The sequence below is a fragment of the Callithrix jacchus genome, chromosome 5 (assembly GCF_049354715.1).
Source record: "Callithrix jacchus isolate 240 chromosome 5, calJac240_pri, whole genome shotgun sequence".
Lineage (NCBI taxonomy): Eukaryota > Metazoa > Chordata > Mammalia > Primates > Cebidae > Callithrix > Callithrix jacchus.
In genome coordinates this window covers 62498706-62514116 of record NC_133506.1, presented here as the reverse complement: position 1 = coordinate 62514116, position 15411 = coordinate 62498706, and the positions used below count along the sequence as shown (strand labels likewise).

General features: G+C 45.6%; 1 pseudogene; it reads left to right on the top strand.

Annotated features, from left to right (window-relative positions):
* The first annotated feature begins 1318 nt into the window (after positions 1–1318).
* Positions 1319–6191, top strand: LOC100389892 (lipid scramblase CLPTM1L pseudogene; annotated as a pseudogene).
* Positions 6192–15411: the final 9220 nt, after the last annotated feature.

Sequence of the window (15411 nt, the reverse complement as noted above, 5' to 3'; positions counted from 1 at the left end):
TAGGAGTAGGCAAGGACTTCATGAACAAAACACCAAAAGCATTGGCAACAAAAGCCAAAATAGACAAATGGGACCTAATCAAACTCCACAGCTTCTGCACGGCAAAAGAAACAGTCACTACAGTGGATCGGCAACCAACAGAATGGGAAAAAATTTTCGCAGTCTACCCATCTGACAAAGGGCTGATATCCAGAATTTACAAAGGACTCAAACGGATTTACAGGAAAAAAACAAACAAGCCCATTCAAAAGTGGGCAAAGGATATGAACAGATACTTTACGAAAGAAGACATATATGAGGCCAACAATCATATGAAAAAATGCTCATCGTCACTGGTCATCAGAGAGATGCAAATCAAAACCACATTGAGATACCATCTCACGCCAGTTAGAATGGCGATCATTAAAAAATCTGGAGACAACAGATGCTGGAGAGGATGTGGAGAAAAAGGAACACTTCTACACTGTTGGTGGGAGTGTAAATTAGTTCAACCATTGTGGAAGACAGTGTGGCGATTCCTCAAGGCCTTAGAAATAGAAATTCCATTTGACCCAGCAATCCCATTACTGGGTATATATCCAAAAGACTATAAATCGTTCTACTATAAGGACACATGTACACGAATGTTCATTGCAGCCCTGTTTACAATAGCAAAGACCTGGAATCAACCCAAATGCCCATTGATAATAGACTGGATTGGAAAAATGTGACACATATACACCATGGAATATTATGCAGCAATCAGAAATGATGAGTTCGTGTCGTTTGTAGGGACATGGATGAATCTGGAGAACGTCATCCTCAGCAAACTGACACAAGAACAGAAAATGAAACACTGCATATTCTCACTCATAGGTGGGTGATGAAAAATGAGAACACATGGACACAGAAAGGGGAGTACTAAACACTGGGGTCTATTGGGGGGAAAGGGGAGGACCAGTGGGAGGGGGAGGTGGGGAGGGATAGCCTGGGGAGAAATGCCAAATGTGGGTGAAGGGGAGAAGGAAAGAAAAGCACACTGCCATGTGTGTTCCTACGCAACTGTCTTACATGCTCTGCTCATGTACCCCAAAACCTAAAATCCAATAAAAAATTAAAAAAAAAAAAAGACTGGAGGAGCCTTAGATGAACAAAACCACCAGATAATATGGTTTCAAAGCTAGGATCAGTTAGAGGAAGATAGTAATTTACAGAGGAGCTTCACTGGGAAAACCTTTGCAGAACCAGACACCTCTATGTCTTGTCTCCAAGAGCTCTGACATAGAGAGGGCAGGCAGGCAGGTGGGTGAGTGCTCAGCACCAGTGACACTGTGGGGTCATGACACCCATCACAATGGACCCCTGCCTGGTTCATCAGAGTCAGTGCCCTCCACCCCCTGAAGTGTCAGCATGCGTGCATGCAGTGTTTGTGTATGTCAGCATGCATGTGTATGTGGATTAACACATATGTGCAAGGGTGTGTCACTGCTCTGGCTGGGCCTGGCTGCCCAACTCACATGAGGACCCATGACACTGGGTCACCCTTGCCACTGTCTCCCACCGTGGGACCCATGGCCATTATCAGAGCATCCACAGGTGCTCCCTAACTTCAGACCTCCCCATCCAGGGTGCTCCTGGAATTGCAGATGGGGATGTGGGGCAGAAGGTTGAGGGATGGGGGCAAAGGGCAAAGGGTAGGCCCCCTCCCTAGTAGGGGACTTAGCCAGGCTGTAAAGTGCTAGGTGTGTGAGTCAGGGCTGGATTCCACACACCTGCTTACCTCCTCCTCCCAGTAGCCCTCTGGAGTGCTTTAGCTTAACTTAAAGTAAAAGGTTAGAAAGTCAGCAAATTATAAACAGAAGTGTACTTTTTTATACTCTAATGACATTAGATAGATGTGGACCTCCAGAAATACATATTTGCATGCATAAGTTCTATATTGAAATACCCAAGTTTGGAATCCTTTGGATAACTTATTTTTTATCAACCAGAAATAATATTCAAATCGCAAAGATTTATTATGATGTATATTATTTGTTCTGATGGCAAAAATGAATTCAAATACATTTACTAAAGTATACTATACACAATAATCCTATATTCTACTACTCAGTGATTTATCTCAAAGAGAATACATGTTTGGATCTACCACACAGTCCAAGAAAATGAAATAAAAATAACAATCTGGAAATCCCTCTCCTGAAGGCCTGCTCCCTAACCACTGCCCATCTGTCTTGCCAAAGCAAATAATCACCTGGTTTTTAGCAGCCCCAATTAGTGTTGCCTGTTTCATAAATGGATTCATGGAGCGCCATTCAGTAGGAATGCTTGTGTGTGTGGCTTCTTTGGCCCAGCATTACATCTGTGACACTCCTTCATGCGCTTTCATGAAGCAGTTCATTTCTTTTCCCTGCTTGGTGGTGCTCTGCATGAATATGGCACCTCTCAATTCTACTGATGATGGACACTGGTTTGTTTCCAGTTTGGGGCTATTAGCAATAAAGCCACTATGAACATTCTTGTTCATTTCTTTTGGTACACATGTATAGATATTTTAATTAAGTATAGACCTACAAGTAAAATAGCTTGGTCATAGTAACTGGCTATGTTCAAATGCAATGTATGTCACCAAAAATTTCAGCTAGGAGGAAAAAGCTCAAGAGCTCTAGTGTACATGTTGACTATAGTTCACAACAATGTGATAATGCTTGAAATCGCTAAGACAGCAGATTTTAAATGTTTTCACCACACAAAAAACGATAAGTATCTAAGGTAACTGATGTGCTATGTAGCTTGATTTAGCCATTCTGCAATGTATGTCTGTGGCTATACACACACACACACACACACACACACACACACACAGATTTTGCTATTCTACAATGTGTGTGTGTGTGTGTGCATGCATGTATATAAAATGTAGTAACACCAGAAATACATACAATTTATCAACTAAATTTTTTTAATTCCAATTTTTTTTTCACTAATATACAACCCAACCACAAGTTTGAGAGCGTTCTAATTAGATGTCCTTTCCAACACCTGGCTTTGTCAGTCTTTCTTTTATATATTCTGGATAGTGGGTAATGTTATTTTCATTTATTTTGGTCTCCTAATTATTAAAAGGCCTGAGACCATTTTCATATATGTTTACTGAAAATATATATAATCAGGCTGAGCACAGTGGCTCATGCTTGTAATCCAGCACTTTGGGAGGCCGAGGCGGGCGGATCACTTGAGGTCAGGAGTTCGAGATCAGCCTGGCCAACATAACAATAGTCGTTTTTACTAAAAATACAAAAAAATTAGTCGGTAGTGGTGGCAGGCACCTGTAATCCCAGCTACTCAGGAGGTTGAGGCAGGAGAATTGCTTAACCCCAGGAGGTGGATGTTGCCATGAACCGAAAGCACCACTGCACTCCAGCCTGGGGGACAAGAGCAAAACTTGGTCTCAAAAAAAAAATTAGCAGGGCGTGGTGGCGTGTGCCTGTAATCCCAGCTACTCAGGAGGCTGAGGCAGGAGAATTGCCCGAACCCAGGAGGCGGAGGTTGCGGTGAGCCGAGATCGCGCCATTGCACTCCAGCCTGGGTAACAAGAGCAAAACTCCGTCTCAAAAAAAAAAAAAAAAAAAGAAAGAAAGAAAGAAAAGAAAGAAAGAACAAAACAAGACAAAAGAAAAAAGAAAATGTCTATAATTGTATACTTTTTCTACTGTGATAATCTTTCTAAATGATCTTCGAGAAGTTTTTTAAAATAAATTCTTGATATACATTTTTGGGATTTTGTCAGTTAAAGGTGGAAATATCTTTAAGAAAGAACTTATTACCGAGTGCCATGGCTCACACTTGTAATCCCAGCACTTTGGGAGGCTGAGGTGGGCGGATCACCTGAAGTCGGAAGCTGGAAACCAGCCTGACCAACGCGGTGAAACCACGACTCTATTAAAACTGCAAAAATTAGCCAGGTGTGGTGGCGCGTGCCTGTAATCCAGCTACTCAGGAGGCTGAGGCTGGAGAATCACTTGAACCTGGGAGGCGGAGGTTGCAGTAAGCCAAGATCGCTGTCGCTGCACGCCAGTCTGGGAGACAAGAGCGAAACTCTGTCTCATTACAAAAAAAGAAGAAGAAGAGGAGGAGGAGGAGGAGGAGGAGGAGGAAGAAGAACAAGAAGAAGAAGAAGAAGAAAGAAGAAGAAGAAGAAATAGAAGAAGAAAGAAAGAAAGAAAGAAAAGAAAAAGAAAAAAAGAAAAGAAGGAAAAGGAAAGAGATTATTAATGGATAATAAATCATTGGCGACGTGCTTTAGGTAAGATAGCAAAAAGGGTCTTGACATAGTTGTGTTATAAGTATTTTTGCCTTGTATTTTTACAGAATGGGTCTAACTTTGGGTTAACATATGTATTCACTTAATTTTTTTTTAATTTGAAAGAGACGGGGGCGGCAAGCAGTCAGCAGCGCGCGGCGCATTCGTTCCCCCGCAGCAGTGGCGGCGTTGGCGGAGACTCTACCCAGAGTGGCGGCGGCGGGCCAGAGCGGCGGGCTGGGCGCCGGGCGGGTGGGGCCGGCCGCTGAGAGTCCGGCGGGCCAGGGGCTCCGGGCGCGGGGCCGCCTTGTAGAGGGATTGCGGCTCCTTCAGCAGCCTAGTGCTGGGCGTGCTGGTAGTCTGCAGGGTGCGCACCTGCTGAGTCCTGCAGGGCATCGTCTACTCCCGCCCGTGCTCCGGCGACGCCAGCTGCATCCAGCCCTACCTAGCGCGGTGGCCCCAGCTACAGCTGAGCATGTACCCCACGACGCGGTCCCACTTGGGTGCTGAGAACAGCATCGACCTGGTCTTGAAGGTGGAAGACTTTGATGTGGAGTCCAAATTTGAAAGGACAGTTCAAATTTGTCCTTTCTGGACAGTACCAAATTTGTCCTTGTTTGTCTGTACCAAAGAAAACAAGAAATAACGGACGCTGCATGCCTACATCCTCCTCCAGCACGCTGGGATCCTGCCTTGGCACGAGGGGAAGCAGGTGCACCGGTCAGTCCTCTGACCACCGCCATGGTCCCCAAGCCGGAAGAAATCAACCTGCTCCCTGGGGAATCTGATACACAGCAGCAGACGGAGGCGGAGAAGCTGACTGGCGCCCCAGTGAGCTGCTGTCCCACGGGAGACCGCGGCTGGGGCTGAACGTGACGGCTGACAACTTCGTCTTCCGCTGGCCCTCCCTGCCCGCCGACGTGCATCGGTACATGAAGATGATCCAGCTAGAGTAGACCTTGCACCACCTCCCCACCCTGCTCATCTGCCAGCTCGGCAATCGCGGGAAGGGCCTGAGGGTCATAAACCGCTCCACACAGAGCTGCCCCTCCCGTTGTCCTACCACAAGGTCTCGCTGGGGCGGCTGCGCTTCTGGATCTGCATGCAGAACGCCGTGGATTCCCTGCGGCAGTTCGGGTTTTCAGAAAAAGATGCTGATGAGGTGAAAGGAATTTTTGTAGATACCAACTTGTACTTCCTGGCGCTGACCTTTTCTGTCACAGCGTTCCATCTTCGCTTTGATTTCCTGGCCTTTAAAAATGACATCAGTTTCTGGAAGAAGAAGAGCATGATTGGCAAGTCCACCAAGGCAGTGTTCTGGAGCTGCTTCAGCACGTGGTCATCTTCGTGTTCCTGCTGGAGGAGCAAAGGAGCCTGCTGGTGCTGGTCCCAGTGGGCATGGGAGTGGCTATGGAGGTGTGGAAAGTGAAGAAGGCATTGAAGATGACTGCTCCTTGAAGAGGCCTGAGACTGGAACTTCAGTTTGACACTTACAGCGAATCCAAGACAAAAACCAAGGAGTACAATACTCAGGCCATGAAGAACTTGTCTTACCTGCTGTACCCTCCCTGCATGGAGGGTGCTGTCTATTCGATCGGGAACATCAAGTGTAAGAGCTAGTACTCCTGATTAATATCAGCTTTGTCAACAGGGTCTATGCCTTTGGCTTCCTCTTCATGCTGCTCCAGCTCTTCCTGAACTACAAGCTGAAGTCACTGCCCGGGAAGGCCTTCACCTACAACGCTTTCAACACCTTCATTGACTATGTCTTTGCCTTCATCATCACCATGCCCACGTGGTGTTTCTGGTCTACCTGTCCCAGTGATGGCTTTATCCTGTGGATAAACGCAGAGTGAACGAGTCAGGGGAGTCCTATGAGGAGGCCACGCACACACCCCACTCAGACTGAAGGCCGCCCACCCTTGGGGCTGCCCGGGCTGCTGCTGGCCAAGTGCAACTTGAATTGTCAATGAGTATTTTTGGAAGCATCTCGTGGAATTCCTAGACATTGCATCTTCTGTGTTGCCAGAATCCCTTTGGACATTGCTCAGACCTCTCCCAAGTTCCCTTCATGTCAGATTTGGAGCTGGTAGTGCTTACGATGCCCCCCACGTGTGAACATCTGTCTCGGTTACTGAGCTTCACACTGCCGGTCGCCCTGAGTTGTGGTGGCTCTTGGCACATGAGTGTCCAGTGGGGGTTGGCCATGTCCTCACACTGGCAGACCCGGGAGCCCTTGCAGGTATGGGGGCTGTCAGATTAACATTTCAGGTGGTTTTTTAAGTGCTCCTTATGTGAATTTCAAACACATATGGAATTCATTCCGTGTGGACTCTGGGATCAAAGGCTCTTTCCTCTTTTGAGAGTTGATTGTTTTAAAGCTTCACGTATGTATGTATCTGTTTTTAAATACATTTTCAGATATTTGAGTTTAACCCCTTTCCAGAAAGTAACACATAATATGGATTTATTTATGCATTAAAAGATCAAATTTTAAAAAAAGAAGAAAAAGAAAGAAACCTGAAACTTACACAAAGGATGCAATAGAATTACAAAGGATAGCCAGGTTCCTCTTAGTTAGATTGACACACCGTTAACATTTAATCCTGCTTATTTCATCATTTGCTCTTTCTATACACAAATTTTTCTTGAATAATTTGAAAGTAAATTTTATACATTACTCTTCTTTTTTTTTTTTTTTTTTTTTTTTTTTTTGAGACACAGTTTCACTCTTGTTGCCCAGGCTGGAGTCTGATGGCATGATCTTAAGCTCACTGCAACTTCTGCTCCCAGGTTCAAGTGATTCTCCTGCCTCAGCCTTCCAATTAGCTGGGATTACAAGTATGTGCCACCATGCCCAGCTAATTTTGTATTTTTAGTAGAGATGGGGTTTATTCATGTTGGCCAGGCTGGTCTCAAACTCCCAACCTCAGGTGATCCATCTGCCTCGGCCTCCCAAAGTGCTGGGATTATAGGCATGAGCCACTGCACCAGGCCCACATTCCTCTTTCTTACCTCTAAATACTTCAATATACATTTCTCAATAATGAGGATATTATTAATGCGTTATATAATCATGATATAGTTATCAATTGCAGTAAATTTAACATCAATACAATACTTTTATCTACTCTATTGCTTGCATTCCAGTTTAAAAAAATTGAGCCAATAATGTCTTTGGGGGATTTTCTCTCACACAAGACCTAGTCCAAGATTCTGTATTGTGTTTGGTTGTCATGATTCTTTAGTCTCTTTTAATTTGGAACAGTAATTTAACTTTTCCTTATCTTTCAAGACAACACTTTAGAATAATGCAGTCCTTTCGATAATCCTCATAGTGGGGTTTGTCAAATATTTCCTCATGATTAGATTCCAGTTATGCATTCCCAGCCAGTATAGTACACACTGTACGTTGTGTCCTTCTCATGGTATCACATCTGAGGCACACAGTGTCCCTGTGCCGCTTACTTATTATATTCATTTTGATCATGTATTCAAAGGTTTTCCCAGTTCTTCCACTATATAATTATTTTTTGCTTTGCAATTGCTAATCATAACAAGCAATCTCTGGAAAAGATACTTGAATTCTAATCAAATATCCTGTTCCTCATCAAAATTTTCCCTTAGGTTTAGCATCTGTTGATGATTCTTGCTTGAATCAGTCTTTAGTGTTATGGCTACAAAATGATAGTTTTCCAGCTCCAACATTCCCTTCGCATTTACACGTTGGCACCAGGTATCCTGCTGTAAGCAAGGGTCCTTTGTTATCACTCATTTATTTACTTACTATCAATGTGAACTCATGGACCACTACTTTTTCAATGATTTACAAATCATCATTGTCTTGTTTTCCTGCTCAAATTGTACCAGATTTAGTCAGTGAGGTCTACTTCCTGTGTCTTTGTGACCTACCCTCATCATATTTTTGAGTACTTTTTTTTTTTTTCCTGAGATGTTCCAGGATCTTCTTGGAGTTTCCTTTTCTTAGACCTGGAATCAGACATTTTTCTGAGGAGCCTTGGTTCCTTTTAGTAGAGAACAATATCAGAAACCAAGATCTGGGCTAATTGAAACTGAGGTGTCGTTGCTTTTAGTCGCCTTCAGTAGACAGAGCTAGGAAATATGTGTGCTAAGGTGTAAAAGGGATGTGTGGCTGCAGCAGGTTTTTTTATGTGTTTGTGAGTCTTACTCATCTGCTGAGTTGCCTATCTATAGTAGAGAGTTCTGATTATCTATATCCCAGTTAATTTCTTTGGTTAGCAAATTTGTGATTAATATGCATGGCTGTGAGGCTGTATGAAAACAATAATGGCAACAAAACTGTGCAGAAAAGTTAACATAGCAAGGCCCAGCCTGCTATCTTTAGAAAGATTTGCCTGCAAGATTGGCCACTGGCTGGCATCTGGGAACTATAATGTGGGGTTTATTCATTAAAATCTTTATGAAATCTTTAATTTAAAATATTGTATTTAAAAAGATTAAACTTTGGTTATCTTTGCTTAAGTGGTAGTTTGTTCAACAAGAGAAAAGGAAAGATCATTCTTTACCTTCTGTGTAATCTGCCCAAATAGTAGAGTTGTCTCTCCTCAGAACTATGATTTTGTGCTTTGTGCTGTGTTACGCTTTTCGTTAAATATAGGTATATATTTATATAAGTGAACGAAGCCAGAACAGACCCTTATCTTGGAGCCCGTGATATGGCACTCATAAAATGTAAGGAAACAGGAAACGTAAGAAATACTTTGGTTTGTAAATAATACAGTTATTAATTAGTTCCAAATGATTATAAGAGCTGCTCTATTGGAAGAGGTGTCAGATCAAAGAGAAGAGAAATCTTCCCTAGTTTAATTTTATATAGATATATTACTAAAATAAATGCTTCAGAAACTGTATACTTACTTATGTTTGGAAGGGCCCTGGAGACGTCCACATTGTATATAATGCATTCTTACTCTCAGGGAAACACTGATCAATGCCTCTTTCAAATAGTCATGTGTTATACCCCAATAAAGGATTTTACCCTCCTTCATTCTGATATTGTCAGTTATTATAATAAATTATAAATCATTAACTATAAATTCAGATGGAATTAAATGGTGCTGAGATAGCAAGAAATGATCTGATGAAATCTTCTGAATTACATGAATCTAGTCATATCTAAAGCCAGATATCACCGTCGCTTTTTAAAAATTACAGTCCTGGATGACCCAGCAGGTTTGAGTCACTACAATATGAGATGCATAGGTCATAAGACAGGAAACTGAGTCAACCATTCATGAAATTATGTTTTGAATGTGGCAAAGTAACTTTTTTTTTTTTGAGACAGTTTTGCTCGTTTCCCACGCTGGAGTGCAATGGCGTGATCTCAGCTCTCGGCAACCTCCACCACCCGGGTTCAAGTGAGTTTCCTACCTCTGCCTTCCAAGTAGCTGGGATTACAGATATGCACCACCAAGCCAAGCTAATTTTTTTGTATTTTTAGTAGAGATGGGGTTTCTCCATGTTGGTCAGTCTGGTCTCGAACTCCTGACTTCAGGTGATATGCCCATCCCGACTTCCCAAAGTGCTAGGATTACAGGCATGAGCCACAGTGCCCAGCCGGCAAAAGTAATATTTATGGTGATGGCTGTCCTAAATCTTTTAGGGACCCTATCACCTTGGGTCCCTAAATAACTACAGATGTGCTACCTGTCCCTGCCAGCCCACAAAGGACAGGTAGCACAGGTTAGCATTAAGAACTGGCATCCTGGTGAGTGGTACATGTAGGGTCCTTTGAGCCCCTCTCTGCTGGTGTGGAGACGAGAAACTGTAGACACAGAGATAAAGAAAAGAGAATTTGGGCCCAGGGGTCCACTGCCAACCAAAGCACAGAGTCTGACGGTGGCCCCGAGTGCCTGGACACTCTTTTATTGTGTACAAAGCTGGGGCAGGGGAAGTAGGGCATGGTACAAAGCTGGGGCAGGGGAGGTATGGTATAGCATTGGTGGTCAGTGATAGGGTCAAGTATATCACGTGTCATATAGGTAGGGGTCCAAGGCCTTCTAGTAGCAAAGATGAGGTAAGGAGCATAATGCGCCAGTACTTTTCCATACTTGTCAAGAAAGAAAAAAGACATTAAGATTTATATTACTTTTACTGATTATCTCTTCTAAGAAAAAAGGAACCAGTTGCAGAAGTGGAAAATGAGAGTGGTCATGGAACGTGACCACTGAAGGACAGCATCACATAGAGACAAGCCCCTGGATGTCTGCTGGCCTCCCTGACAGCTGTCAGGCCTACCACAAGAGCTTGAAGGAGCAGAGTTTTCTCCTAACTCCCCTGAGGAAGGAGACGTCTCAGCCATCTTTGGACGTCTCATTCCCTAGCTGGCTAAACAGCGGGCACTTTCCCAGCACTGGCATCCAGTGTCTGGTCTTAAGCTGCCCAGTGGCCCTGATCCCAGCTCCCTGCACCCCGCAAAGATAGTGGTGCTTCAGTGGTGCCCCTGATTCCCACCACCCGGGCAGCTCCCTGGGCAGCTTGGTTCTTCCGGGCTCTGGGAGGGATGGGGCGGGGGCAACCCAAGACCTCTCCTCCAACTTGTCCGGGGATTTTGTAAATGCTAAATGCCTGCATCAAATCCTAGCTGCTCAAACACCTGGAAATATCACTCATACCCATTGCGATGGCCACTGTAAAACCAAAACATTAATAAATATATAAATAAATAAATAAAATGGCAAATGCTGGCAAGGATGTGGAGAAATTGCAACCCTTGCATATTGTTGGTGTCAATGTCAACTGGTGCAGGTGTTGAGGAAAATAGGATGAAGATCACACACACACACACACACACACACACACACCAGTTAAACAATTACCAAATGATTCAGGCATCCCACTTCCAGGAACATACCCAAAAGAACAGAGAGCAGGTCTCAAAGAGGTGCACACCCGTGTTCACCACTGCCTTATTCCCAACAACTGAAACAGGGAAGCAGTCCCACATCCATCCATGGATAAATGGAGAGGCACAGAGTGGGACAGCTGCATGGCAGAATGTTCTTCAGCCTTCAAAAGGAAGGAAATTCTGCCACATGCTGCCACATGGATGGACCTCGAGAACACAATGCTAAGCTAAATTAGCCAGTCACACAAAGACAAACCGTGTATGATTCCACGTGGATGAGGCACTAAAGTAGTCAGATCCTAGAGACAGAGTAGAATGAAGGTTGCCAGCGGCTGGGGAAGGGGGAAGAAAGTCAGTGTTTCTTTTTTTTTCTTTTTTTAAGACAGGGTTTCACCATGTTGGGCAGGCTGGTCTTGAACTCCCGACCTCAGGTGATCCACCTGCCTTGGCCTCCAAAGTGCTTGGATTACAGGCGTCAGCCACCACACCCTGCTGAAAGTCAGTGTTTCATGGGGAGAGTTTCATTTCTACAAGCTGAGAGGGTTCTGGAGATGGACGTTGAGGATGTTTGCACAGCAGTGTGGATGTACTTAATGCCACTGAACCAGACACTTAACAACAGTTAAAATGGTAGCTTTTATGTTCCATGCATTTTATCACACATACAGCAAAACCCCAAACTGAAAACCAAAAACACCAGAGAGGACCCTCTGCAGAGCCTTTCCTGTGTGTTGTCGGGTCAACTGATGCCCCATCTGTGAAAGATAGGGACAGAGTCGGGCCCATTTTACAACCGAGAAAACCAAGGCTCTGCCAGAGGAGGGAGGCACCCAGCAGGTGAGCGTCAGAGGGGGCTGGACTCTGGGTCTCCCCACTGATCTGTGCTCTTTCCACCAATCCTGTCCCCATGCCACCCCACCTTGCCCTAAGAAATCATCCTTTAAGGAGCCAGTGTTTCCCTCTGCCAGGAGGAGGACGAAGCCCACCCACCCCAGCGGATCCACAGAAGGGAAGGCTGCTCCTGCCCCTCTTGTGACAGACGCCCCTTTCATCTCAGTCTGCACAGGGTAGGGGGGCTCAGGCCCAGCCTCTCAGAGTCAGAGAGGCAGCTGGACTGGTTCAGACCCACTAGACTGGTTTGAAAAACCCCACCCCGCACAAACTCTAAACGTTTTCCCAGATTGTGACTGGGGCACTGCCAGGCGAGAGTGAGGGACAATTTGCCCTCCAGTGCCCCCTGTCCCTGGGTCAGAGTCCCAAAATTCATTGCACCCAACCGCCCCAGGGACAAAGTCCTCTGCACCTCTGCACAGGACAGGCAGCCAGCCCCTGGCCCAAGGCCTCAGGAAGGTAAGGAGCCAGGTCTACCTGTGCTCACCACCTGACTTGGTCCAGGGCAGACAGCCCAGGGCTCCAGCCCACCCAAGCTGGCTTCTCCCAGTACCACCCAGAACCCAGGGTGCAGAGGGGCCCAGTGCCTAGGTCAGGGGTGCCACCTGCTGGTGACCATCCGGAGGTGCCAGTGCCTGGTATCCTGCTGCATGCCAGGCAGCCACTCAGGTGCAGTGAGGGTTGTCACCCAGGAGGCCTGTCACCCAAGAGAGCTGTCACTCAGGAGGCTTGTCACACAGAGGGGCTATCACCCAGGAGGAGCAGCTGCCCACCCACAGGTGCTGAGGGGCCTTTAGATAAGGTGTCCTTCAAGCTGCCAGGGTGTCCTTTGGCAGCCATCACACAGAGTCACAAACCAGGTTTAACACAACAGAAATGTATCCTGTCAGGGTTCTGGAGGCCAGAATCTGGGATCAGGGGTCGGCAGGTCTCGCCCCTCCTGGCCCCTTTTTCTGGCTTCTGCTGGTGGCCAGCGTCTATGGTGCTCCTGGGCTCTGAAAGCAACACAGCAACCTCTGCCTCCGTCTTTACTTGGCTTCCTCCCTGTGTCTCTGTGCAAATGCCCCCTGCCTTATAATGACACCAGTCACTGGGTGAGGCCCTCCCTAATCCAGCAAGCCCTCATCTTTCCTTCATCACATCTGCAGACAGACCCTGTTTCCACATCAGGTCACCTTCACAGGTGCTGGGTGGACATGACTTTTGGGGAGGTGGCTACTGAACTCAGCACAAAGGCTCAGCTCACATACATCTACCTCACAGTACACAGCTGAGCGGCATCTCCTGGGGAGGCTGAACCGGGTTAGGGGCCCCTTTTCTGTGCCCCACAGCCCCGTGCTGTCCCGATCCTAGTGTCATTCATGCATTCAGTAGGGGTGTGACCTCCCCACTTGCTGTGGACTCTACAGCCAGAATTTAGTTCCGTTTTCAGGCACCGTCATTGATGTGAGCACCTAGGATACTCCGAATGGAGTCAGGTTTTCCAGGTTGAAGCCTGGAAAGAACTGTCAGTTTTCTGCGTGTAGTATCTGTTCCATGACAAGATGCACAAGAAAGAAGAATGGAAGAGGCTGTGATCCTAGCTGCTTAGAGAAAGGGGCGCAGTCAAAAACAGCTGCACAGTGAATCCCGTTGTCCATCGTGTTGAATTCTTGGAGACAGGTGCATCCCTGCTGACCAGCAAAGTGAGAGACGATGTTCAAGATTGTTTTGATTCAAGTGCTTATGAAAAACAGGGATGGGTGGGACAGGGGGTGGATTTCTGCCCAAAGCAGTTCCTCCACGTGACCGGCAGGGCAAATGGCTGTGGACGAGCACGCAGCCAGCCAAAGGGAAACTGGTGTGCGGAGATGCACTCCTGAGAGTCAAGTGCTTAAAATGCAAATCAAACGTGGGAAGTGCCAAGAAACGTTATATCAGAACATCACTCCGAATTTGGAAATAGAGGAGAGGCGAGCAGTTGGGGAGGTGACCTATTTGAGCCACCCTACCCCAGCCAGGAGAGGAGGGCTTGCGGAACCTGTCTTCTTTTTGTCACAAGAAAAAAGTGTATGTTCATAGCAGATGACAATGACAGTGATATTGAACAACCATTGTTAAAATTATGTCACCTATATCTACTGAGGACATTTCACAGTCTTCCTGTAAGCCATTCTAAGTGGCTGCAAAACATTCACTCTACGGGGCTGACCATGAGGTTTCAGTGTCCCCTATTTCTGGGTATTCAGGGACTTTCTAGCTTTGGCAATTAAAGGTGATACTCAAGTGCAGGTGTAAAATGTTGCCCATATTTAGGGTTATTTCTTCTGGATGGATCCCTAGAAGTGGAATTCCTGAGTTAAAGGGAGGGAGGACTTTAAAGTCCCTTGATTAGTGATTTCAAACTGGTGAGCCACGGCCAAGTTGGCTGTTAGCTGAGTTTCATTTGGCCTATGCAATTTTTTTTTTTTTTGAGACAGAGTCTCACACTGCAGCCAGGGCTGGAGTACAATGGGGCAATCTCAGCTCACTGCAACCTCCGCCTCCCTGGTTCAAGCAATTCCTCTGCCTTAGTCTCCCAAGTAGCTGGGATTGCAGTTGCCCACCTCCATGCCCAGCTAATTTTTTGTATTTTTAGTAGAGATGGGTTTTCATTATGTTGGCCAGGCTGGTCTCGAACTCCTGACCTCATGATCTGCCTGCCTTGGCCTCCCAAAGTGTTGGGATTACAGGTGTGAGCCACCGCGCCTGGCTGCAATTTTTTAAATGTACATACAGTTTTTTGTTTTGTTTTTTAGATATAGGATCTCACTCAGTTGCCCAGGGTGAAGAGCAATGGCATGATCATAACCTCAAACTCTTGGGCTGAAGCAATCCTCCTGCCTCAGCCTTCACAGAGGCTGGGACTACAGGCATATGCCACCAGTCCTGGCTAAGTTTTTCTTTATTTTTGTAGAAACAGGTTATTGTAATATTGCCCATGCTGGTTTCAAACTCCTGGCCTCAAGCAGTCCTCCTGCCTCAGTCTACCAAAGCACTATGATTACAAGCATGAGCCACCTGGCCTGTGCACACATTTTTAAAAGTAAGATTTCCCATCAGAATGCAGATTTACAGCTTATCTTGGAAAATCTGAGCTACCCAGTCAATCAGTATAATCCACTGCATTATGAGATTGAAGGAAGAAAGCCACATGATCAACATAATTGATGCAGAAAAAGTATTTAACAAAAGCCAGCATATTTTCATGATAAAAAACATTCAACAGACTTGAAACAGAGGAAACTTCTTCAACATGAAAAGCACATTTGTGAAAAACCAACAGCTAACCTCATACTTGATGATGAAAGGCTGAAAGCATTTATCCCAA